We start from the raw sequence: 25,346 nt of genomic DNA on the forward strand, positions 1-25,346 counted from the left end.
ATGGACGTACCGGTACGTCCTTGCAAAAAAATGCTTTTTAAATTTTTTTTTTGCATATTTTTGATAATTTTTTGAGAAACTTCAGGCATTTTCCAAGAGAATGAGACCAACCTGACCTCTCTATGACAAAAATTAAGGCTGTTAGAGCAATTTCAAAAAAATAGACTGCAAAATGTGTTTGAAAAAAAAATAATCCTTGGGGGTTAAGGGTTGGAAATTTCCAAATAGCCGGGGGGTAAAAGGGTTAAGGGTGAGTCTCGAAAGGGTTTGTATTTAGTGTCGGAACAAATGGCAAATTTATAGTCATTTGTATTTTTCTAACGGTACAAACCTTCATGCAAATTTGGCCCGCCATCACCTGTCCTCTGGTAAGTCCTGCCTGCCATCAAATGTGACAATAGAACACAGGTGCCTGTGTGTGAGAGCAGGGTAGCCGGTACTACCCCCTACTCCCCGCTAACTAGAGATGGGGTAGTTACACCTCGCTAAAAGTTTTATGGCTAGTCTTCTCACTGAAAGTATATACCCTAATAAAGAGCTCAAGTTTTGTATCATTAGGAAAAATACAAATTACTTGAAATTTGTCATTTATAAGAAGCATAGGTTTTAAACGAGGAAATTTTGATGTCTTATTCTTAAGAACTATGTAAATCATTTTGGTATCGAAACTTCATATTCTCGTTTAGCCCAACAGCTCTCTCCTAAAGGTTTGGGCCTAAACGCTAAATAGTAATCAGGGTTAAGTGTTGGAAATGAGGGAGACCAGCCTATTACAGATAAAAGTCTTCAAGAGTGGATTTAGATCTTTTGAGTTTTGAGAGGAAGAGAGTAAAAGGTTTTCCTGTAATACACTATTAGTTTATTACAAATTTAACATACAAACAGATTCACTTAAAACATGAGATTGACATATTTGTTGTTTATATTTGAGAAACTACTCTAGGGATGTATGCAAAAAGCTTTCAAAGTTGCTATCTTTGTATTATATTCTATTATTGTTTTTAAAATCCTAGGTATAGAGGGCCAGGTTCTAGATATTTCACATTCAGTTAACTCCTACTATTCCAGTGTTCTTCATTTTCTCATTTATCTTTCAGATGTAGCCTATAGCCCTGAGAATGCCAGTCGCAACAGGAAGGACACCATACATATTTTGCCGTACTTTGTGGACATTTATACTGAGCTAATATCTAGGTACAGTAGATATTTTATCATCTCTATCCATAACTGTACCCCTTTATTTTTATTCATATTGAACCTCTTTTCTTGCTTTTCCTTCCCATCTTGCTATCTGACCTACCTTGAAATTTTACCTCGCAGTGCAGTTCACATGTTTTTGCCTTATTGCACCCCTGTTTAGAATGGTCCTCTCTGTTCAATGCTGGGCCATGTGGACAGAAATAGTAAGTCCAACCCCAATATTAACAGATAGAATTCTCCCACGGGAATCCATTAAGGGAAAGTTGATAAGATCTTAGGTTTTTATTACTAATCTAAAAAAAAGATTATTGGAGTATATTTGCAGTTATTTAGATAAACTATTCACATTTGCATTTTATTAAGCAATATAAATTTCTGATTTGAATAGATACAGTATTCTCACATGGATACAAAAAATATCCCAATGTTCATTTAAAAGGACACACTATTGCTAATTTTTCATAGAAATTCTCTTTTTCTTTGCCATCTAAGACATTCCTAAAGGTTTGAATGATGAGGAAAACGTCATTCTAATCAGTTATATTAATAGACAAGATTAATGTACAAAATAGTACTACCTATTTTATGATCTGTGCTATCATATTTTCCCATAATAATCTTGATAAACTACCCTTTGATATTTTGAAGTTCAAGTAAACAATGAGCATGTCAAACAATTTTGTTTGCAATGGTCTTGTTGTAATATTTGGTCATTCAGTTTTTTGTACTCTTCAATTTATTGAAATCATTGAATAATATACAGTACAGTATGTTGTGTCAGGACTGAAATGGTATGTCCGTGTGTTAACCCTTTTACCCCCAAAGGACGTACTGGTACGTTTCACAAAAGCCATCCCTTTACCCCCATGGACGTATCTGTACGTCCTTGGAAAAAAAATGCTATACAAATTTTTTGTTTTCATATTTTTGATAACTTTTTTTTTAGAAAATTCAGGCATTTTCCAAGAAAATGAGACCAACCTGACCTCTCTATGACAAAAATTAAGGCTGTTAGAGCAATTTAAAAAATATATACTGCAAAATGTGTCGGGGAAAAAATAACCCCTTGGGGGTTAAGTGTTGGAAATTTCCAAATAGCCTGGGGGTAAAAGGGTTAAGGGTAGATGGTGGCGAGGGAGCGAGTAGAGCGTGGGAAGAACTTGTTAAGGGGAGAAGGTCGAAAGGGAGGCAGAGAATTGCATGGCGAGGTAAGGTGAAGGATGATATGGAGAGAAGAGGTTTGGTGGAAGAGGAGAATGCCTTTGTTAATGTAGGGATAACATTGGGAAAGAATTTGTTGATTTTGTAGTGGAGAGGGGTGGGTGTAAACTTGGGGGTCTTTTTACTTGAATTGTTAGTCACTATGACAAGATGTCAATTTAATTCACTTAAAGAGGTAGCTGCCTAAGTTTTATCAGTCTGGTAATGAAGCACTTTTACTATTTCATATGAAGAATTTATACTAAACTGATAGTAGTGAAAATGAAGGTACAGTAGTGACCCTTTTGATAACTGTTCTTTTTTATTACAGGTAATCCGTCCATATTCTGTGAAGAGATTAGACCTTCATAGACCTCGATCAACGTTATAAAGTAATCCCATCAAATGAAGAGATTTGACGTTCCAGCTGACCAAGGTGCGGAATGATCTTCCTAATCGAGTTGAATCAAAAGAACATCTAAAGTTCTTACAACGAGGGTTTTCATGTGGAACAGGCTGACATAACTTAAATATGAAATATCTTTTTATGTTGTTGATTTTTTTATGTTGAACTGGCAGACATGAGTCTCTTTTATTGTTTATATGTGAAAGATCTTTTTTAATGTTGTTATTGTTCTGTAAATATTTTATTTTGATCATTCATTACTCTTCAATATGGTTTCACTACCTTATTTCCTTTCCTCACTGGGGAATTTTTCCCTGTTGGTGCCCTTGGGCTTATAGCATCCTGTTTTTCCAACTAGGGTTGTAGCTTGGTTATTAATAATAATACTTTATAGAAATACAGCAGTACTACTAAATGTCTATCATCAATGTCAAGATGTTGCTAAAAGGTGAATAGTATTGTTCTTGGTGACTCTGGCCAACTTTCCTTCTGTCACGTACACTATAAGCTGTTTCTTTTGATAATATTTAAACTAGACATCTTAATCAACAATGTGAACTTGAAGTAGTTTTAACCTTTTTACCCCCAAAGGACGCACTGGTACGTTTCACAAAAGCCATCCCTTTACCCCCATGGACGTACCGGTATGACCTTGCAAAAAATGCTATAAAAATTTTTATTTTTCATATTTTTTATATTTTTTTGAGAAAATTCAGGCATTTTCCAAGAGAATGAGACCAACCTGACCTCTCTATGACAAAAATTAAGGCTGTTAGAGCAATTTAAAAAAAATAATACTGCAAAATGTGCTGGGAAAAAATAACCCCCTTGGGGTTAAGGGTTGGAAATTTCCAAATAGCCTGGGGGTAAAAGGGTTAATTAACAATGTGAACTTGAAGTAGTTTAACTAGTTTAACTCCAGTATCAGTTCAAAGGACGTATAGGGTTCAGTTTTCTCACCACTGATGTCTGTCTTGTGCCCTTTCCAACTCCTGGGTAGTCATGACCATTTTGTGCATCTGAAGTGTAACCGGAGTTGGTTAGGATGAGGATGAAAATATGGGTCTTATGGGATCAGTTCGTTGAATTTGTTCTTCTCCCTTTTCATAATGTGTTTTGAAATATATTTCTCAAAAATACTAGTTGTGTAAAATCGTATATGTAATTGGTAAGTTAAATAAAATGGCATCTGATTGTGAAAAGACAACTTTTGAACAAGAATTTAGTAATTTTGTTAAATTCAATCTAAGAATTTGTAATGAATTTAGTAATTTGGATAAATTTACCCTTTGATTTGACAAATTATTTTTGAACAGATATTTAGTAATTTGTATTTTATGGAACACTTATGATTGTGAAAAGACAACTTTTGAACAAGAATTTAGTAATTTTGTTAAAATTCAATCTAAGAGTTTGTAATGAATTTAGTAATTTGGATAAATTTACCCTTTGATTTGGCAAATTATTTTTGAACAGATATTTAGTAATTTGTATTTTATGGAACTCTTATGATTGTGAAAAGAACACTTTTGAACAAGAATTTAGTAATTTTGTTAAATTCAGTCTAAGAATTTGTAATGAATTTGGTAATTTGGTCAAATTTATACTGATTTGACAAATTATTTTTGAACAGATATTTAGTAATTTGTATTTTATGGAACACTTATGATTGCTTTTTGTTTTTATTCCAAGTATTCAATGTTAACTTGGTTTATGGTATTTTTAGCTAGTCAATTTAAATTTTTATCATTGAACAACTAATTCACTGTATATCATAACTAGTGATTGATTTTAAGAACTTCTCCTGATGTTCTAATTGCTTCTCGCTGGAAGCTTAGTTTCGTCGACATTTACCTCCTAAAACTTAAAGAATTTCCTGATTTTTTTTCCTTTCAATAGGCTTTATACTTTTAGTTAAGTGATGAGACTGGAGCGGATCATGGCAATAACGACTTCGGTACCTCTTAACAGTGAGGCATTTGTTGACCGAATGCCCCAATTATAACAACTTAAGGAATAGATATTTGTTTGAGGCTCGAGGTGAGGGTGGCAGGTTCATCCTTGCCAAGATTCTTGGAAATGATGTATCCTATGCAAGTGGCATTTTTTTATTTATTTCAGAAGCAGGTCTTCTGAAAACTATTTAACTTTTATGATTTTAATTGAATACTTTTATTTTTTATTTTATTTTATTTTGTATTTTTGTATACATAAATCAAATGTTACCGGCGTCAATGACCTTAGATGTCAGGATGCCTGAAAACTTTAAGTCAATCAATCAATCATGGCAATAACCAATGGCTTGCGCTAGCCACGCAGTAGTGTCTTTCAGTTACCATTTCAGATTTTGGGTTTTGATCATATATTATTAGCAGTACCAGCCGAACACGGTCGAGTCCCTTGTCAGGCTGGGAGGAACATAGAGAGGAGAGGTCCCCTTTTCTGTTTCAATTGTTTGATGTTGGCTACCCCCCAAAATTGGGGGGAGTAGGAGAGCTCCCCTTTTCTGTTAAATTTGTTTGATGTTGGCTACTCCCCAAAATTGGGGGGAGTACGAGAAGTCCCCTTTTCTGTTAAATTTGTTTGATGTTGACTACTCCCCAAAATTGGGGGGAGTAGGAGAGGTCCCCTTTTCTGTTAAATTTGTTTGATGTTGGCTACTCCCCAAAATTGGGGGGAGTAGGAGAAGTCCCCTTTTCTGTTAAATTTGTTTGATGTTGGCTACTCCCCAAAATTGGGGGGAGTAGGAGAAGTCCCCTTTTCTGTTAAATTAGTTTGATGTTGGCTACTCCCCAAAATTGGGGGGAGTAGGAGAAGTCCCCTTTTCTGTTAAATTTGTTTGATGTTGGCTACCCCCCAAAATTGTGGGGGGGGGAGTACCTTGGTATATGTATGCATATTATCGTGCCAATGACAAAAACTCTCAGGAGGTCATTTCAATTGCTTCCCTTGAGCTCTTGATCCAAGCAATGAGGGCCCAGTGGGCGCCCTTATTGGATGTGTTCCATTGTTTATAGTGTTGCCCCACATGGACATTCAGGGTTGATGGCTAATTCCCATGTGTGGTGGATATCTCTAGGTTTGCACAGTTTCACCCTTGCTCTGTTCAAGTTACCCAGTCCTTCCTGGTGAGGGTTATTCCCCACTGGATGGCCGTCGGTCACTTTCCCGACTTTTGTAGCCTGTGAGCAGCTGCCCGGTTTGGTTATGGCCCATCCGCTGTTGCAAAGTTTTTGCGGGATTTCAGTCTTCGCTTTGCTTCCTGACGATAATGGAATGGGTGCCAGGGGGTCATTAATTTGTTTCGTCTTTTAATTTTTTTCTAGCGTTTCTCATCAGATATGGGGATGCTGGCCACTATAAAGAATTTTGGGTCAGACATGGCTGATTTAGCTCTGTTTAGAGATGTCTTAATCTGGGTTTAATACTACAGCATAAATTATTCAGGGAATAGTTTTTGGGTGATCATGATCCGCATACTCTTTTGCTTTCTGTCATGGACAGTACTGCGATTTGAATAGTCCTTGTGATGATTGTCAAGGCCTCTTGTGGAAAAGTATGTTTCTATAGTTGCTGACCAAATTGAAATTTCATAGCGGAAAAGGAAACTTCCTTTTAGTTCAGGGGGAAATCCAGCTCAAATCCTGAACATATAAGGTCTGTGTCTTCTTCAATTGCACAAAAAATTGGCTTATTGAGAAAGTCTTTCAAGATTTTCGGTAATCAATCTATTCTGAAGAAGTGTTTTAATTCTTTCATTCTACCTTGTTTTGAGTATTGTTCTCCTGTCTGGTCTTCAGCTGCTGATTCTCATCTTTATTTGTTGGACAGAAACTTACGGTCTATAAAATTTCTTATTCCTGATCTAGATATTAATCTCTGGCACAGTCGTTCAATTAGTTCATTATGTATGTTGCATAAGATTTTTCATAACTCTGACCATCCTTTACATTCAGATCTCCCTGGACAATTCTATCCTGTTCGTAATACTAGTCAGGCAGTTAATTCTATTAGCCAGGCCTTCTCCATCATGAGGCTCAATACTACGCAGTACTGTAGAAGTTTTATTTCAGCTGTTACCAAGTTGTGGAATGATCTTCCTAATCGAGTAGTTGAATCAGTAGAACTTCAAAAGTTCAAAGTTGGAGCAAATGCTTTTTTGTTGACCAGGCGGACATGAGACACTTTATAGTTTATTTATAACATATTTGTTTTTGATGTTGTTAATAGTTTATATGTGACATGTCTGTTTTGACGTTGTTACTTTTTTTAGAATGATTTATTGTTAATTTGTTCTCTTCATTTATTTCCTTATTTCCTTTCCTCACTGGGCTATTTTTCCCTGTTGGAGCCCCTGGGCTTATAGCATCTTGCTTTTCCAACTAGGGTTGTAGCTTGGATAGTAATAATAATAATAATAATTATCTTGTTAGTGATGAACTTCACAGCTCTTAATTTTATTCGCTGCTTTCGTGAAACCTCAGAAGTCCAGCAAAGTTTAAAATTAAAGGTATTCATTCTGAACTAATCTGTTCTGTTTCAGATCCTAACCTGACTTCTAAAGTCAGATGTGGATGTTCTAGTGTTCTAAGGGTTCTGATGGTGTATAGCACATTGCAGATTTGAGATCCTCTCGCAGTCTCTGATTCATTAGTTAGTTTTGACCTTTCTAATGCAAGATTCTTGTCTTCTGTAATTCTAGCTGCTCTTTTAGACAATTGGATTGTGAGGCAGAGGACAGTGATCCTAATATCCCTCCACTTGCTTAAGTAAATGCTTTTAAGCAACCTTGTATTTCATGTCTAGCTGTGTTGGCTTATCAGCTGTCCTTTTAGTCGCTTTCTACGACACACAGGTTGTAAGGTGGTAGTATTCTTACACCATACCATGGAAGATAAACATTTACTAACTCAAATGTAAAGGCATGTAAGTCATTCTAATCCTCATTAATTCTGAGTCCTATACTGCAAAGATCTTACGAGTTATTTAAGACAATCGTTTATGCCAATAGACAAGTCTTGAAATTTGCATTTTGCAAGTTGGTTTACTAAAGAAATGCATTTTTTGGTTGGTAAAGTAGGAAGTATTCTTGAGATAATCTACTTTGCAGATTAATAAGAAGTTTTTTCTAGTATTATAGAAGAGAAAATGTTTAATTTGGTTTTGGATTAATGACCTATTTATATAAAATTGTTTTAAGATGGCACTATTGAGGCTGTACCAACAACCTTTCTGTGCTTGGTGATTAGGAGATAAAAATAATTTTCTTTATGCTTGAGACAGTAAGGCGCAGAAATATTTGTTGATATTTCTATTTTTCCCTTATTTTAAGTCTTATTTTGTATGTAAGTAAGATATAGTAGTTGCTCGAGTGGGTACCAATACTTGGTGATACTACGAGTCGCTTTCTTATGATATCCAAGTCTCCGACTTTTAGGAGTCGGCTTTGACGGTCTTGGAATTGTACCCAAAGGGAATCCTCTTGTATCCGAGGTATATCATCAGGGTGGGCATTCCAGAAGAGTTTCCAACCAGACTCCAGATCTTATGAGAGAACAGTATTGTTGTCCATCCTTGCAAATCCCCGCAGGAGGGAATAGTTTCTCTCAATGTTTGGGATGGCCTTCATCCCAATCCTGGATTGCTGGCTATAGTCAAAAAAGTCTACCTGATCCCTCCAGGCTCCAATTCTCCTTTGTCCAAGGAACCAGCTCAATTTCAGAATTATCTAGCAATACAGCATTGGCACAGATTTTGAAACAAAATTATGTAATTTATCTGGGATTTTGCAACAGGTTACACCAAGACCTCCAAAGATTGAGGGGGTTAAAAACGAATTGTAGATGTCTCAGCCCTCAAAATGTTTACAGTTCTCACAAGGTTTGCTTTTGAAATTCCCTCTTCTGGGGGTGATAAAGAGAAAAGATTGGGTGTTTTCAGTACTCATAGATGCAGATTTTCACATTTCAATTCCTCGCAATTCATGGAAATATCTTCGTTTTATCAATGAGCCAAAGAGTTGCCAATTTAAGTGCAATGTTTCATTCTCGGGTAGACCTTCAAGAGTTCACCGGGAGGATGGCCTCTCTTTCAAAATGGTTGAGGAATCGTTGGCTAAGAGTTCTTTCATACCTAGGTGACTGGCTAATATTTTTGACCGAGGAGATAGATGGTTGGCCCTTTTTTACATATTTTTTGGCGTATTGGCCATTTTTTTTTTTTTTTTTTTTTTTGCATTTTTGGTATGATTGGCAATTTTTTGAAAGATTTCTTGGATGATTGGCTGTCCTTTGATCAATTTTTTGGATAATTTTCCAATTGTTTTACATTCTTGGATAGTTGGCTATTGTTTGACAGATTTCTTGGACAAATTTGCCATTTTTTTTTTTTACATTTCTTGGATGATTGGATTTTTTGACATATGTTGAAAAGTACTTAGGTTCAGCTTTGTGATTGCGAAGTTTACTGTAACGTTTATGGATCCTGGTCTATTTGAAGGAGTATCTTCTGGTTCCTACTCTGGAGATTCTATATTTGGGATTAAAAGTTTGTTTCTTTTCCGGTTTTTCTGTCGGATAAAAGGATTCTTTCTTTTAATCTCTCATTGAAAAAATTCAGAAGGTTGAAGTTTCTTAATTCAGATGGGACTGACACTTCTAGAAACCATAATATTCTTAGGAAAATTTGTTTTGATGAGAATTTTCTAATTTCATCTCAATCTACTTTGGAACGGAATAGTCAAATTAGACGCAGTTACAACTCCTGTGAATAAGAACCAACTGCAAGTTAGTTGATGGGAAGATCGCAGGCAGGCAGTCAACCCGGTAGTTTCCTCGGAAGTAGAAATCCTAGACCTTTCCCTGTTTGCAGATCCTTCACTTGAAGGATAGAGAGCAACTCTAGATCTTTTCAATCCTTCAGGGAAATAGTTGTCACAGGACTCTACTTCATAACAATTACCGAGAGCTATCAGCAGTGTTCGAGGCTCTTCGGGAGCAGGAGCCACTGGTGGAAGGGAACCCCGTGGCTATATTTTCAGACAATAGGTGTGCATTTTGCTACATTTGGAACCAAAGGGGGACGAGGGAAAATTAGTAGCAAGTTAAGGTGGAAAAGTCAGATTCCTACCAACAAATGGTTCTATTACTTGTCCAAGCTGTATGTCTATAAATTTGGAAATGGGGTCGACTGACTGTAGACGCATTTGCAAAATCACTAAAAGGAATGGAGTTTTTTGTCCTCTACTTCCAGATCCCTTTGTATGGAAGTTAGGTACCCTGTTGAAAGACTGGTCAAATATGGAACGATACATATTTGCACCATTCGCCATAATTTGACGAACGATAAAGTTCGGAATTTCTACAATTGGCAAGATGACTGGTTGCCCAGTTTTGGCCACGAAGGAAATGTTTTCGTAGATTTGGGACCTCTTATTGTTGTTATAGTGTCCGAGAAAGTTGCGACACAAAACCGCTCTTCTCAGACAACCAATTTCAAAGGCTACTCATCTGAACCCAACTGTGTTGCCTCTAACCTCGAGGAGATTAAACACCGTATTCTCAGAGACAAGGGTTTTTGTGCCCCTCAGAAATGTCTATCAATAGACAAGTCTTTAAATTTGCATTTTGCAAGTTGGTTTACTAAAGAAATACATTTTTTTGTTGATAAAGTAGGAAGTATTCTTTAAATAATCTACTCTGCAGATTATTGAGAATTTTTTTTCAAGTATTATAGAAGAGAAAATGTTTAATTTGGTTTTGGATTAATGACCTATTTATATAAAATTGTTTTAAGAAGGCACTATTGAGGCTGTACCAACAACCTTTCTGTGCTTGGTGATTAGGAGATAAAAATAATTTTCTTTATGCTTGAGACGGTAAGGCGCAGAAATATTTGTTGATATTTCTATTTTTCCCTTATTTTAAGTCTTATTTTGTATGTAAGTAAGATATAGTAGTTGCTCGAGTGGGTACCAATACTTGGTGATACTACGAGTCACTTTCTTATGATATCCAAGTCTCCGACTTTTAGGAGTCAGGTCGGTCTTGGAATTGTACCCGGAGGAAATCCTCTTGTATCCGAGGTATATCATCAGGGTAGGCATTCCAGAAGAGTTTCCAACCAGACACCAGATCTTATGAGAGAACAGTATTGTTGTCCATCCTTGCAAATCCCCGCAGGAGGAATAGTTTCTCTCAATGTTTGGGATGGCCTTCATCCCAATCCTGGATTGCTAGCTGTAGTCAAAAAAGTCTACCTGATCCCTCCAGGCTCCAATTCTCCTTTGTCCAAGGAACCAGCCCCATTTCAGAATTATCTAGCAATACAGCATTGGTACAGATTTTGAAACAAAATTCTGTAATTTATCTGGGATTTTGCAACAGGTTATACCAAGACCTCCAAAGATTGAGGGGGTTGAAAACGAATTGTAGATGTCTCAACCCTCAAAATGTTTACAGTTCTCACAAATTTTCCTATTGAAATTCCCTCTTCTGGGGATGGTAAAGAGAAAAGATTGGGTGTTTTCAGTACTCATAGATGCAGATTTTCACATTTCAATTCATGGAAATATCTTAGTTTTATCAATGAGCCAAAGATTTGCCAATGTTTCATTCTCGGGTAGACCTTTGTGTTCACCAGGATGATGGCCTCTCTTTCAAAATGGTTGAGGAATCGTTGGCTAAGAGTTCTTTAATACCTAGGTGACTGGCTAATATTTTTGATCGAGGAGATAGATGATTGGCCCTTTTTTACATATTTTTTGGCGTATTGGCCAATTTTTTTTTTTTTTTGCATTTTTGGTATGATTGGCAATTTTTTGAAAGATTTCTTGGATGATTGGCTGTCCTTTGATCAATTTTTTGGATAATTTTCCAATTGTTTTACATTCTTGGATAGTTGGCTATTGTTTGACAGATTTCTTGGACAAATTTGCCATTTTTTTTTTACATTTCTTGGATGATTGGATTTTTTGACATATGTTGAAAAGTACTTAGGTTCAGCTTTGTGATTGCGAAGTTTACTGTAACGTTTATCGATCCTGGTCTATTTGAAGGAGTATCTTCTGGTTCCAACTCTGAAGATTCTATATTTGGGATTAAAAGTTTGTTTCTTTTCCTGTGTTTTTTGTTGGATAAGAGGATTCAATCTTTAGTTTCTCTGTGAAAAATTTCAGAAGGTTGAAGTTTGTCTACTCGAAGTGTGGGTGACACTTCCAGGAACCATGATTTCTGTAGAGAAACTTAGGATGAGAATTTTCTAATTTCATCTTGATCTACTTAGGAACGGATTAGTCAATCTAGACACTTGCGTGTCCTGTGATTGAGAACCAACTGCGACTTAGATGATGGGACGATCGCAGGCAGGCAGTCAACTCGGTAGTTTCCTCGGAAGTAGAAATCCTAGACCTTTCCCTGTTTGCAGATGCTTCACTTGAAGGATAGAGAGGAACTCTAGATCTTTTCGATCCTTCAGGGAAGTAGTTGTCACAGGACTACTTCATAACAATTACCGAGAGCTATCAGCAGTGTTCGAGGCTCTTCGGGAGCAGGAGCCACTGGTGGAAGGGAACCCCTTGGCTATATTTTCAGACAATACGTGTGCTTTTTGCTACATTCGGAACCAAAGGTGGACAAGGGAAAATTTGTAGCCGTTAATTAAGGTGGAAAAGTCAGATTCCTACCAACAAATGGTTCTATTACTTGTCCAAGCTGTATGTCTATAAATTTGGAAATTTTGGGGTCGACCGAGTGTAGCTGCATTTGCAAAATCACTAAAAGAAATGGAGTTTTTTGTTCTCTACTTCCAGATCCCTTTGTATGAAAGTTAGGTACCCTGTTAAAAGACTGGTCAAATATGGAATGATATGTATTTGCACCATTGGCCATAATTTGACGAACGATAAAGTTCGGAATTTCTTCAGTCGGCAAGATGACATGTAGCCTTTTCTGGCCATGAAGGAAATATTTTCATAGTTTTGTGACCTCTGTTAATGTTATCGCAGTGTCCGAGAAAGTTGCGATACAAAACCGCTCTTTTCGGACAACCAATTTCAAAGGCAATTCATCTGAACCCAACTGTGTTGCCTCTAACCTCAAGGAGATTAAACACCGTATTCTCAGAAACAAAGGGTTTTTGTGCCCCTCAGGAATGTCTATGAAACCTTCCAAAAAACTGTCTACAAATAATTTATCAAAGAATTGGAAGTTTAATTTGATTGGTGCAAATCTAGAAAGGTGTTAGTGACTAGAACTTGTTTAAATGATAGCGGAATTTTTACGTTCTCTTTTTCTGAAAACCTTAAAATTTCAGCTATTAAGGGATATAGACCAATGCCTAATTCTGTACTTGAGTATCTGATATTAGATCTCATCTTTTCAGATGTTATTGTATCTATATTTAGGGGTTTTTAGTATTGCAAGACCTCCAGTAGTCATGTATATTTTTTGGAAATTGGATGTACCTGTAATTTCACAGTATATCAAAGGTCCAACTTTTAAACTTTTGGAAAATCTTATAATTAAAGATCTTGCATGAAAAACACTTCCTGGTTTGGCTTAAGGTAATCTCATAAATGAACTTTAAGCAATGTCCTCTAGATAGAGTTTGAAGAACATAAGATAGTGAAAACTCCTTTGTCTTATATCAGAGCTAAAAATGATTTTCGGACTAAGAGTTTGCCACAATTCTCTCTCGGAAAATGGTTACCATTTTATCCAAAAATAGATTTCTTTTGTCTGATAAGAGCTAGAATTATTTCTGGTATTAGATTTCTAAATTGTCCTGTCCAAAAGTTGTCATTTCTTGTTAAGGGTTTGTGCATCAAAGTTCAACTCTTAATTTTTGCAGAAATTATACTTAGGAAACGTTTTGGGCAACAGCTCAATTTCATATCAAGTTGGTTTTTGCTATGCCTTACCTTGAAGAATCCTGGCGTTTTTATTATAATTGTGGGGCTTTAGGTCTGATATTTCAACGCTCACCATAAGGATTTTGTTTCTCCTGTTGATCAGGGCTTAAGACGTTTGGACATTGCTTCTGAATCAGTCTGTGAATAGATCATAAGTGAAGGTAATTATTGATCTGATAACTCCTTGGACTTAGTATACACAAACTTCCCCGGTGTTGTGGCAAGTAAGGTTGGTTCTCCGGTTGGAACGTCTGATCATGCCTTGATTTTGATCATGATTAAGACTGAGCAGCCAGTCCCTGGTGTGTCATGTAAGATATATATTAAATCTCAAGCAGGCTGAAATGGTATTTTGAGTGATTGCATTTGAATTGATCACACTTGTATAGAAGTGTTGAGCCTGTTATTCTTTTGAATGAGAATGTAATCAACGTAATTGATAGGCACATCCTTTCTTGTGCGCTGAAGTACCGAGTGAAAATTTAAATCATAAAAGAAACCCTGGTACATTCCAATAACATAAAGTGGTTGGCTACCCTTAAATCTACACTCTGGTGTAGACGTAACAGTTCCTCCTTTACTTGAACCAGATGGCTGTGTCACAAACTGCCCAAATGAAAATGAAACACTTTTGTCTGATGTGTTTGACAGTAATCTGAGTAATGAGAAACTTTGTCTTCCTCATTACTGTTTTCCTGAGGCTAACATAAATTAGTTTTCTGTCTTGTGAAATTAAAGCCCTCGTGGACTTTGATGCTTATGTAGACGTAGACCTAAATGTTGTTTTTCCTTTGTTTTCTTCAAGTCCGCTGATTTCGTAGCTCCAAAATTATTTTCTGCAAGATAGCAAGAGGTGGTTCTTTTTGCACTTAGAGCCCCTTTTGGAAAAACTTCTAAATAGGTTTGCCGAAGGTAATTATCTGTTCCCTAGATTACAGTTTGGCTTTTGCAAAGGCCTTGGAGCGTGTGATGTCCTTATAATTTCTAATGCTATACAGAAATCCCTTTATTATGGTCAGGAAATTTGTATGATTTGCCTTAATTTAGTTCAGCTTTTGGCTATACAGTATTGATCATGAGACCCTTGTTCTCAAACTAGAACAGCTAGGAGAAGGTATCTCTTACCATCTATGTTGAATTCTTAAATAACATATTGCAAAGGGTGATTGTTGATGGCCCCTATTCGGAGTATAGGAATGTAACATTTGGTTCCTCAGGGTAGTGTTCTTGGCCGATTACTTTTCCTTCTGTGCTCACAATATGTGGTTTTGCCTAGAAAATAAATTTATTGCATATGATGCTAAAATTAGTGCATGATGCTAATTATTGGGCATAAAGTTAAATCCTATCAAAACTCTAAAGTAGGTTGAGGACAGTAGCTCATCAACCTCCAGATCTTGGTATTAATAATGTTTCTTTAACTCTATAAAAAGGATTTTGACTTAGGAAAAATCTATTGGGTGAGATATCCATGTCTTCCTGATGGAAGTTCCGTCTGGCTGCTTCCTACTGTATAATATTTCTGCAATTGATATTATAAGAGAATTACCGTCGGGTATCACAGGGTTCTAACCCCCGGAATGACTATCCGAAGATATCGTGTGTAAATCATGGACTTATCCTAAGATAACCATAGATATCTGCACCCTGAATAGACCTTTCCCAGTCTAATCCTCTAAGGGAAAGGACAAGTGAGGACCCTTTACATATCCTATCACCTTTCGGTGCTCCCATACGACCCTGCTGCTTCATTCCTCTGGTCGCAGCTTCACGCTGCTGTCCTATATTTTTGTGTCTGCGCTCTTTTCACCTTTTTTCGAAGATTTTCTTCGTATGACGGCTTCCTCCTCTTCATCAAAGTTGAGTACCTACCTCTCTTTGCTTTTTGTTTTAAAGTTTTTTTCTTGATTACAAATTTACTTTTGAGAAACACATTTGGTCTGTTTCTTCGTCAATTGCACAAAAACTAGTCTTATTGAGAAAGTCTTTCAGATTTTTGGTGATCAATCTATTCTGAAGAAGTGTTTTAATTCTCATTCTGCCTTGTTTCGAGTATTATTCTCCTGTCTGGTCTTCAGCTGCTGAAGTTCATCTTGATTTGTTGGACATAGACTTGCTGTCTATTAAATTTCTTATTCCTGCTCTAGATATTAATCTCTGACATTGTCATTCAGTTACCATAGTTCTTTATGCATGTTGCATAAGACTTTTCATAATTTTGAGCATCCTTTGCATTCATGTCTTCCAAGACTACAATCCTGTATGCAATACTATGTAGGCAGTTAATTCTAATACTCATACTGATATCATAAGGCTATGTTGAACAGGCTGACACAAGTGTCTCCATAGTTTATATATGATGCATTTATTTCAACAATGTTACTGATCTTTAAGATATTTTTTCTTTATTCATTACTTTTCATATAGTTAATTTCATTATTGCCATTCCTTGCTGGGCTATTTTCCCTTGTTGGAGCCCTTTTATATCATCCTGCCTTTTCAGCTTAGCTAGTAGTAATATTTTTTGGTCTGGTTTATTTGTACTTTTCTTCAGAATTCTGGATTTGGTTATTTGGTGTTGAGGTTAAAGGTATATAAATAGGTAATTGTTTCTTATTTAGAGCTATAAATTACCTCTTGTTTTCTTTTGTGGAAGTCAGCAATACATAGAGTATTTTTTGGCCAGATGTTCATATACAGGTTGACCATCGTATATTTCCACTACCCTCCCTACTGACTTATTTCAAGATGTGGCATAGTTGTGACGTCTTGACTGAGACAGACACAGCGGGTTGCTCAAGCTATTGGTTATTAACCACTAGATGTTTCATTATTTTACTAATGGCATATGTATTGAACGGAAATTATCATCATCATCATCCCCTCCTACTCCTATTGACGCTAAGGGCCTCGGTTAGATTTTGGCAGTCGTCTCTATTTTGAGCTTCTAAATCAATACTTCTACATTCATCGTCATCTACTTCATGCTTCTTAGACCTCAGCCTTGTAGGCCTCGGTCTTCCAACTCTTCTAGTGCCTTTTGGAGCCCAATTGAAAGGAAAGAAATCAGGATTTGTTTTAGTTCTAGAGAATTGTCGATGAAATTGAGCTAAAATGGAGAAGCAATTTGAACATCAGGTGAATTTAGAAATAATTTTTATTTTAATTCTTTTTTAAGAGAAATTTACCATCAATCTAAACCAAACATGAATTTAAAAGGTGAAATGTATGAGGTGGTGTGAATTTTACCTTACAATTAGGTACCATTTTGAATGAGCAGTTTAAAATATTGTCATTGTAGGTCATGTATCATTAAGGATATAATGATAGACTGCAGTCTCTTTACTTTAAGCAAAGATTGAAAATTTTTTATAGATAAAAATTAATGAAATAATTTTTCCTTTTCTTAAAAAGTTATTCGATTAAAAATGTTTAAAATTTAATTAAATTACCATGTTTTCCTGTTCAAGGTTATTTGTAAAAATGTTTAAACTATTTTGAATGATCAGTTTAAAATTTTGTCATTGAAAGTCATGAATCATTAAGGATATAAAAAATGATAGACTGCAGTCTTTACTTTGAGCAAAGATAGAATATTTTCATAGATAAAGATTAGAATTCTTTCTTTTTCTTAAAAAGTTATTTGATTAAAAATGTTTAAAATTTGATTAAATTACCATGTTTTTCTGTTCAAAATTATTTGTAAAAATGTTTAAACTATTTTGTTACTTAGTATATTGTAAAGTCTTTCACTTAAATGTTTTTTGAGAGCCGAGTGTTTGAAGCATAGAAAATCTTAGTTTTGAAAACTAGTGCCTCCTTGTGGAGTATTGTAGTGATTAACTTTTGATGTTCTAGATTTAAGTTTGAAGAATACAGTACTGTTGAATCAATCAAACTTGGTGAATGAGTAGTTTAGACACTGGAGAGATTAACTCCATTGTCTATACTCCTATTCACCAAGTTTGATTGATTATACAGTACTGAATTCTTCAAACTTCAATCTAGAACATCAAAAGCTAATCACTACTCCACAAGGAGGCACTAGTTTTCAAAACTAAGATTTTCTATGCTTCAAACACTCAGCTCTCAAAAAACATTAAAGTTTTAAGACTTTACAATATACTAAGTAACAAAATAGTTACTTATTTTTGTATTTCCATTATAACTTTAAAAATAAATTGTATATTTTTTTAAAAATACTAAACTATTGATATTTCATATTGTTCTAATATTGTGCTTAATGAACTATGCACATGAAGTTATTTTACGGCAATATACCATGCAAAAAAACTTGTATAAATTATGTATAAAGATAAGAAAATAAAAAAACAACTTAACAACAAACTTTTATTTTCCATAAAATTACAAAGGTAAAAAAAATATATAAAAGGTAAAAAATAAGTAAAAAAATAAATTAAAAAAAAAATTTTTTTCATTTTTTTTTCGGACATAAGTGTACCCCCCCAAGTAAGGGGCTGACCTCACGGAATGCATTTTTCTAGCTCTAGGGAGCTCTGCCTGCTACCCCGATCACCAGTAAGCCTATGTAGAAGTTGAACGGTCCCTGAGTCTCTCCTGTGAGGTGACATTGTCCCTCTGAACGTTGAGTTGAAATGCTAAGTGACAACTTTTGCTTACTGTAGGCAGCCTGTCACAGGGACACCTCCCAGTTGGTTAATATTGAAATATGTATTTTAAGCCTGATAATAAGTCTAGAAATATCATAACTCTAAACTCTGCTACTGACATTTTGAAACTTATTGATAGAGTAAAATATTTAGCTATAATTCTAAAAGGTGTTGAGATATATCACAGAACCAGAGATGCCTTTGGACATCAGACTTGAGAAAATTCCTGAGTTGTAACTGAACCAAGAGTTGGGTCTTTAAAGTTCCATTTCACAAAGCAAATTTCCTTTGTAAAATCATGACTTTAATTGAAGCAACAAATGGAAATGAGATTTTTAAATTCTTTCAATGACCTAAGAACAAACTTGAATACAGTTTCATAAACCATTTTAAAGAATGTTACCAATCAGATTGAATCCTGCTTAACATCATAACTGATATGAATAGCAATACCTGGAAGGTACTTGGGTAATGTTACCATGGAGTTGAAATAGACATCCTTTTCATAAGACATTTTTTAATGGAAATTCAGTTTTGTTGTGTAGCCTAACCCAATGATACCGTGCATAGCCAAGATTCTAAGTCCAGTTTAGGAAAATAGAATGTACAGAGTATGTAAGAATTGGCCGCAACTCTTCAACACTTCTTTGAAGGCAAAAACACTTCAATAAACAAAATACATTTAACCACATAAATGCATAACTCAAAGTATTAATGTATCTTAATAAAACTTTCAATTTCAAGCAAATGTTTCCCGGGATTTAAGATTATTTTGATTACAAGGAAAATATTTCTCCATTTTCAAACATATATCTTTAATTTCACCTGAATAGGAACAGTTTAAGCTCAATTAAACTTATGAAGTTGGTTAAACAGTATTGATTAAAATGATTATTTCAGTAGATAACCTGAAGAATATATCATTGCATATGTTGAGAACATCATAAAGCCACTTTATTTAAGCTAAAAAAACTAACAACTGAAATATTTAGATTAACATTTTACGTTAACTTAGTTACAACTGGCAATAAAGTCCAGACTTATCAATGCCATCCCTTACTAAGTGCAAATATCAGAAAGGAGCAATAAAAGTATGAAAATTACCCTTATAAAACTCTAAATGTGAATGAATTATCATTAATATAAGGACATTAATAGTTTACTTAAGTGTAACAAGTCACCACGGAGAACTGGAGTCCTCATTTCAAGTACAGTTAGTTATACCTGGATGATAGAAGCTCCCTAGAAAGCAGTAAGACCAAATACACGACCAAGGTAAATTCGAGTTATGGTTCTCAAATGCGCAAAAGATTTCGGAAAAGGGGATGACATCAAATGCAGGCTACTGCCCTGACGCCCCGGCTTCACCCCAGCCGGTTCTGTGCCAGATCGGACTGAGGTCGCATTCCCCTGCACCGACGAGTTAGCAAAGGCAGCGCACCCTTCAAGAGGGGAACTGAAAGACGTGGTATTGGTACCAAGGTAATCTTGAATACCAAAACGCAGCTGTCAGTAACTCCCTTGGAGGGTACACTACCTGACCTTTACATTAGATTAAAATTTATGTACAAGGTAAATTTATTTCCTGCTTATTCTGTATACCAAAAGATAAAAAGACGGTTGAAATGTGCCCTTTCATATTGCGGTCTTTTGAGCAAATGGCCGTTTCAATTGCCAGTTTGTCCTCAATTTACAATATGGTACTGTACATTGTATAAAATGATTGCCATTTTCATTCTAAGGTACTGTATCTTGCCAAACTAAATTCTGTCTCGACCGACTCCTGATCCACCAACAGATTCCAAAAATGACTATGCTTAAGCCAAGCATTTCTTATGACCCATTATACGGCAATAAACTTATGGACAAAATATTCCCAACAAAGGGAAAACACCAAGAAACTGGTTCAGCCAAAATAACCAAAGATGGATTCCTTCTTAACCTATACAACCAAAGGAAGTGTTCACAGCAACTTCCTTTTCAGTAAACTTGAGAGAAAATATAGCTACTCTCAATTCCCTCAAGAGGCTGCCATTATACTCATACAAAGCTGAGAATATAATACGAAAACCTTTCTTAAAATGAGGTTAAACGTACCTGGATAATCCATTCTCATTCCATGCCAACAAACCTTAGGCAACGATAATAAAACTCATATTCCTAAAGGAATATTGTACTAGTGTGATTCCTCGCTTAACACACATGAAAGTTCAACTACCTTGGAATTATTGTGACACCATAAAGTAACACATCAAACAGATCAAAGCTATAAGGAGAACCTCATGCAAATCACTGATAAAACACACATTGAGTTTACCATTTACTAGTAAGCTAGAGACCAGTGGTAATCTACTTCAACATGAGTTTACTACTCGCTAATAAGCTTGAGACCAGTGGCAATCAACTCCAACATGAGTTTACTACTCGCTAATAAGCTTGAGACCAGTGGCAATCAACTCCAACATGAGTTTACTACTCGCTAATAAGCTTGAGACCAGTGGCAATCAACTCCAACACGAGTTTACCCCTCCATAATAAGCTTGAGACACATGACAATCAACTTGAAGACCAACACACTTCCAAAACTTGTGCAAAAAGTTGTCTAACATAGAAAGATTGCACTTAAATATGCTAAAGTTTCCCAACTGAAAACTCACGCACTATAAGAAAATTTGTGTCCACAAGAATAGCTCCAAATGGCAATAAACTGTACTTCACTCCCAAGAAACAAGAAGAGTTTTCCCTTTAAAGCAGTGAAGGCAATGCAAGACTTTTATCAATAGGAAATTAGTAACCAACACTTCCTACAGATTTCTGCACTATCCTCTGCCTTCGGTTTGCTTTTCATTCTTCTTTACAGACAACAGACGTTAAGTTTCTCAAATGAAAAGAGATAAAAGCCACAGCCAGGATAATGGTTAACCATTTGTCTACCACCAGAATAAAAAAAACAGTCCAATCTTGAGCCAAATGGAGCAATTGCAAATGTCTCAGAAACTCAGCTGAAGACAGCAAACAATAACACATTCTGAATTTAGACAGTCGACACCAAAGAGGAAAAATTAAAGTACTGTACGGTGAACTTTCAACACTAAATGAATTCCGAGAGCGACTGGCATCAAAGTTAACCAACATTGGAGATTACACCATCCAAGCTCTAAAACTTGTAATAAGAAGACAGCAAATTGTAGTCATATACAGAAGGCAAAACCCTTCAACATCATCCAATTACTTGGGACATTCCCAGCAAGTTGTTAGCAATAGCAAACTTGCTTGCAATAAAGTTTTTGGAACTTGGAAACAATGAACAGCTTATAGTGTACAACTCATTGCTTCTTTCAGAGGCCTATTGACACTGCTGTGATCCAAAACACACAACACTGCAATGGGGAAAGTGTCCTACACTATCTTACACTCCCAACACCTAATCAGGATTGAAGATAAATATTTCCTTCATGTCTTCAATGATTAGCAAAATGACAAATTGATTTTCATTTGAACTTAATAAAATAAAAAACTTAAACTGGAACTTGTTGTTATGAACTCTGGTCATTAGATTGTATGACAGAGATAACAATTTCAATGAATTTTGCTCAATAATGACAAAAGTTAACAGGTATAAACTGCTCAAGGAGAAACTGCCTCAGCAGATAAAATACCAGCTGTTAAAAGATGTTGAAATCCATCTAAAGTTCTAACAGAAGACACTTATTTGCAAAGTAAATGTAAAATTCAAAATCCAAAACAATAACAAACAACATTAGTACAGAGTGCAGTACAAATGTCGATGTAAATTCCTTGGTCAAATACTGTACAAGTCAAAACACAGGTAATATTGCGGAATCTTGCAGCTAACAGCACCAACAAAAACAGGAACAGTTGATGGCATTAGAGCAATTTCCTTAGACAAAAGGAGGGAAAATCTAATGACATCCTCAGTAAGCAACATGAAGTACAGCAGATACGAGATAGTGAGGCAAAAAATCTAAGCCTGCCTGTGCACATAATTAAGCAAAGACCATAGCTACAGAACTCCAGAGAAATATGCATTGAGTTTTACAACAGTTTGGGACTTCAATGAATTTCCCTCTAAAATATAAAAATAAGCCTGTACAAATTGCTCAAAGGGAAATGGTCTTCCATGAAAAAATGCCAGCTATAGAAAGAAAATACTAGCAAAACTACACTTATTTTCAAAGCAAATTCGTAATTGAAAATCCAAAACAGAGGCAAAAGACATTCGTACACTAAGTACAGTAGAAATGAGATGACAATTCCTTGATCAAATACTGTACTAGTCAAAGCACAAGTAATTTTGATTCTGAAAATGGCTAATGTCACCAAAAAGCACAAGAAAATCTGATGGCACTATAGCAGTTCCATTAGACAACAGGATGGTAAACCTAATGATAGCCGCTTTAGGAGACATGAATAAGTAAAGAAAACATGACAGTGCGACAAAATATCAACAGCTGCCTTGTGTATACAAATCACCTATGACCAAAGCTATAAAACTCCAAAGAAATTTGGATCAACAGCTGTTCATAAACATTAACATATGTATTAATTTTGCAAAAGCACAATGGAATTAAGTTCACCTTGTATGAGTAAGGGGAATTCCATACGACAATCACATTAGGATAAATTTTACAAGGCAGATAATGAAAATGACTAAGGCCTCTTACTCAATAGCCAAAGATGAAAGCCCACATAATTCAAGGTCAAGCTAATAGGAATTTGATTTATGAAACCACAAATTAAATGAAAGGAAGATTATTGGAAATATATCTTGTAAAAAAAATACTGAAAAATACAGTAATCAAATGCATTTGAGATATAGTTACATTTGAATTGCACAGAAACTAAAGTAATGTTCTTATGTCAGAAACTCAAGCAAAACAGATATTGACTTTTCTTCCTTCAACTTCAAAAACTGGGTCCTAAACTCAGAAAGATGAAAACACTTTGATAAGGGGGTAAAAGAGACTATCATAAAAGACAGATCAAAGCTGTAGTCTCTTCAACTGTTTTTCAATAAGCATCTAAAAGCATACTATAATGCCTATAACTGATGTGGCATGGCACTCAGGTATGCAACTATTGAGGGTAGCATACGAAACAAACATTTAGAAAAATCAGCTGTTGAGAGGAACACCCAAACAAATATTCCTATAAAAATCAGCTGTTTACAGCAACATCAAAACAAAAATCTACGGAGAGTATAGGACGCTAGAAAAATCAGCTGTTGAGAGGAACACCTAAACAAATATTCCTATAAAAATCAGCTCTTTACAGCAAGGTTAAAAGAAAAACCTGCGGCAAGCATTTGACGCAAGAAAAATCAGCTGTTGAGAGGAACACCTAAACAAATATTCCTATAAAAATCAGCTCTTTACAGCAAGGTTAAAAGAAAAACCTGCGGCAAGCATTTGACGCAAGAAAAATCAGCTGTTGAGAGGAACACCTAAACAAATATTCCTATAAAAATCAGCTCTTTACAGCAAGGTTAAAAGAAAAACCTGCGGCAAGCATTTGACGCAAGAAAAATCAGCTGTTGAGAGGAACACCTAAACAAATATTCCTATACAAATCGGCTCTTTACAGCAACGTCAAAACAAAAATCTGCGGCAAGCATTTGACGCTAGAAAAACCAGTTGTCGAGAGGAACACCTTAACAAATATTCCTATAAAAATCAGCTGTTTACAGCAACGTCAAAAGAAAAATCTGCGGAGAGCATTTGACGCAATCCTTCTGAAATTAAGGTTTAAAGAGCAGCTTTCAAATATGAGGATGCACACATTTCCGGCATCTTCAAAGGATGTGCATAGAAAGGGCAAACAGGATGCATATACCGGTAGCTTCGTCTTCTCCGAGGTAGGCTTTTGTTACTCATACTAAAGCAAAAGTTTATTACTCCTTTAGATCCTCAGGAGAAACACTAAGAGTCAGATTTAACAATACAAGGAATATACATATTCCTTAGATAACATGGAATTAAATCTACCTAAGATTTACCAAAAGCCACAAAAGAATCCTTGGAAGAGACAAAAGGAAATAAAATGCAAAATAAATTTCCTTCAAACAGACAAAAGGAAATAAAATGCACAAAATAATATCCTTTAAATGGACAAAAGGAAATAAAATCCACAAAATAATATCCTTTAAATGGACAAAAGGAAATAAAATCCACAAAATAATATCCTTTAAATGGACAAAAGGAAATAAAATGCACAAAATAATATCCTTTAAATGGACAAAAGGAAATAAAATCCACAAAATAATATCCTTTAAATGGACAAAAGGAAATAAAATCCACAAAATAATATCCTTTAAATGGACAAAAGGAAATAAAATCCACAAAATAATATCCTTTAAATGGACAAAAGGAAATAAAATGCACAAAAAATATCCTTGGAACAGAAAAAAGGAAATCAAATGCACCAAAAAATATTCTTGGAACAGACTAAAGGAAATAAAATGCACAAAAGATATCCTTAAAATAGACAAAAGGAAATAAAATGCACAAAAAGTATCCTTCATGAAGACAAAAGGAAATAAAATGCACAAAATATCCTTTAAATGGACAAAAGGAAATAAAATGCACAAAAAATATCCTTGGAACAGACAAAAGGAAATAAAATGCACAAAAAAATTTCCTTCAAACAGACAAAAGGAAATTAAATGTACAAAAAAATATTCTTGGAACAGACAAAAGGAAATAAAATGCACAAAGATATCCTTCATGAAGACAAAAGGAAATAAAATGCACAAAAAAATATCCTTTAAATGGACAAAAGGAAATAAAATGCACAAAATATCCTTTAAATGGACAAAAGGAAATAAAATGCACAAAAAATATCCTTGGAACAGACAAAAGGAAATCAAATGTACAAAAAAATATTCTTGGAACAGACTAAAGGAAATAAAATGCAAAAAAATATCCTTGGAACGGACAAAAGGAGAAATTAAATGCACAAAAAATTCCTTAGAACAGACAGG

The 25,346-nt window shown here is 35.2% G+C and overlaps 1 protein-coding gene across 31 annotated transcripts in view; it reads left to right on the forward strand.

Annotated features, from left to right (window-relative positions):
* The window catches only part of LOC137635945 (uncharacterized), a 152,020-nt gene that overhangs the window by 49,797 nt on the left and 76,877 nt on the right, over window positions 1-25,346 (forward strand). For 3 of the 31 annotated variants that reach the window (XR_011042851.1, XR_011042860.1, XR_011042844.1), the window contains one exon: window positions 1,098-1,197. The exons of 27 other annotated variants lie outside the window; for them this stretch is intronic. The gene's annotated coding sequence lies outside the window, so the exon portion shown is untranslated. Of the gene's footprint in view, window positions 1-1,097; window positions 1,198-2,731; window positions 2,837-25,346 lie in introns of those variants that run through there. One more of the 31 variants, XR_011042835.1, reaches the window with a different exon arrangement.

This window comes from Palaemon carinicauda, unplaced genomic scaffold (assembly GCF_036898095.1).
Source record: "Palaemon carinicauda isolate YSFRI2023 unplaced genomic scaffold, ASM3689809v2 scaffold20, whole genome shotgun sequence".
NCBI lineage: Eukaryota > Metazoa > Arthropoda > Malacostraca > Decapoda > Palaemonidae > Palaemon > Palaemon carinicauda.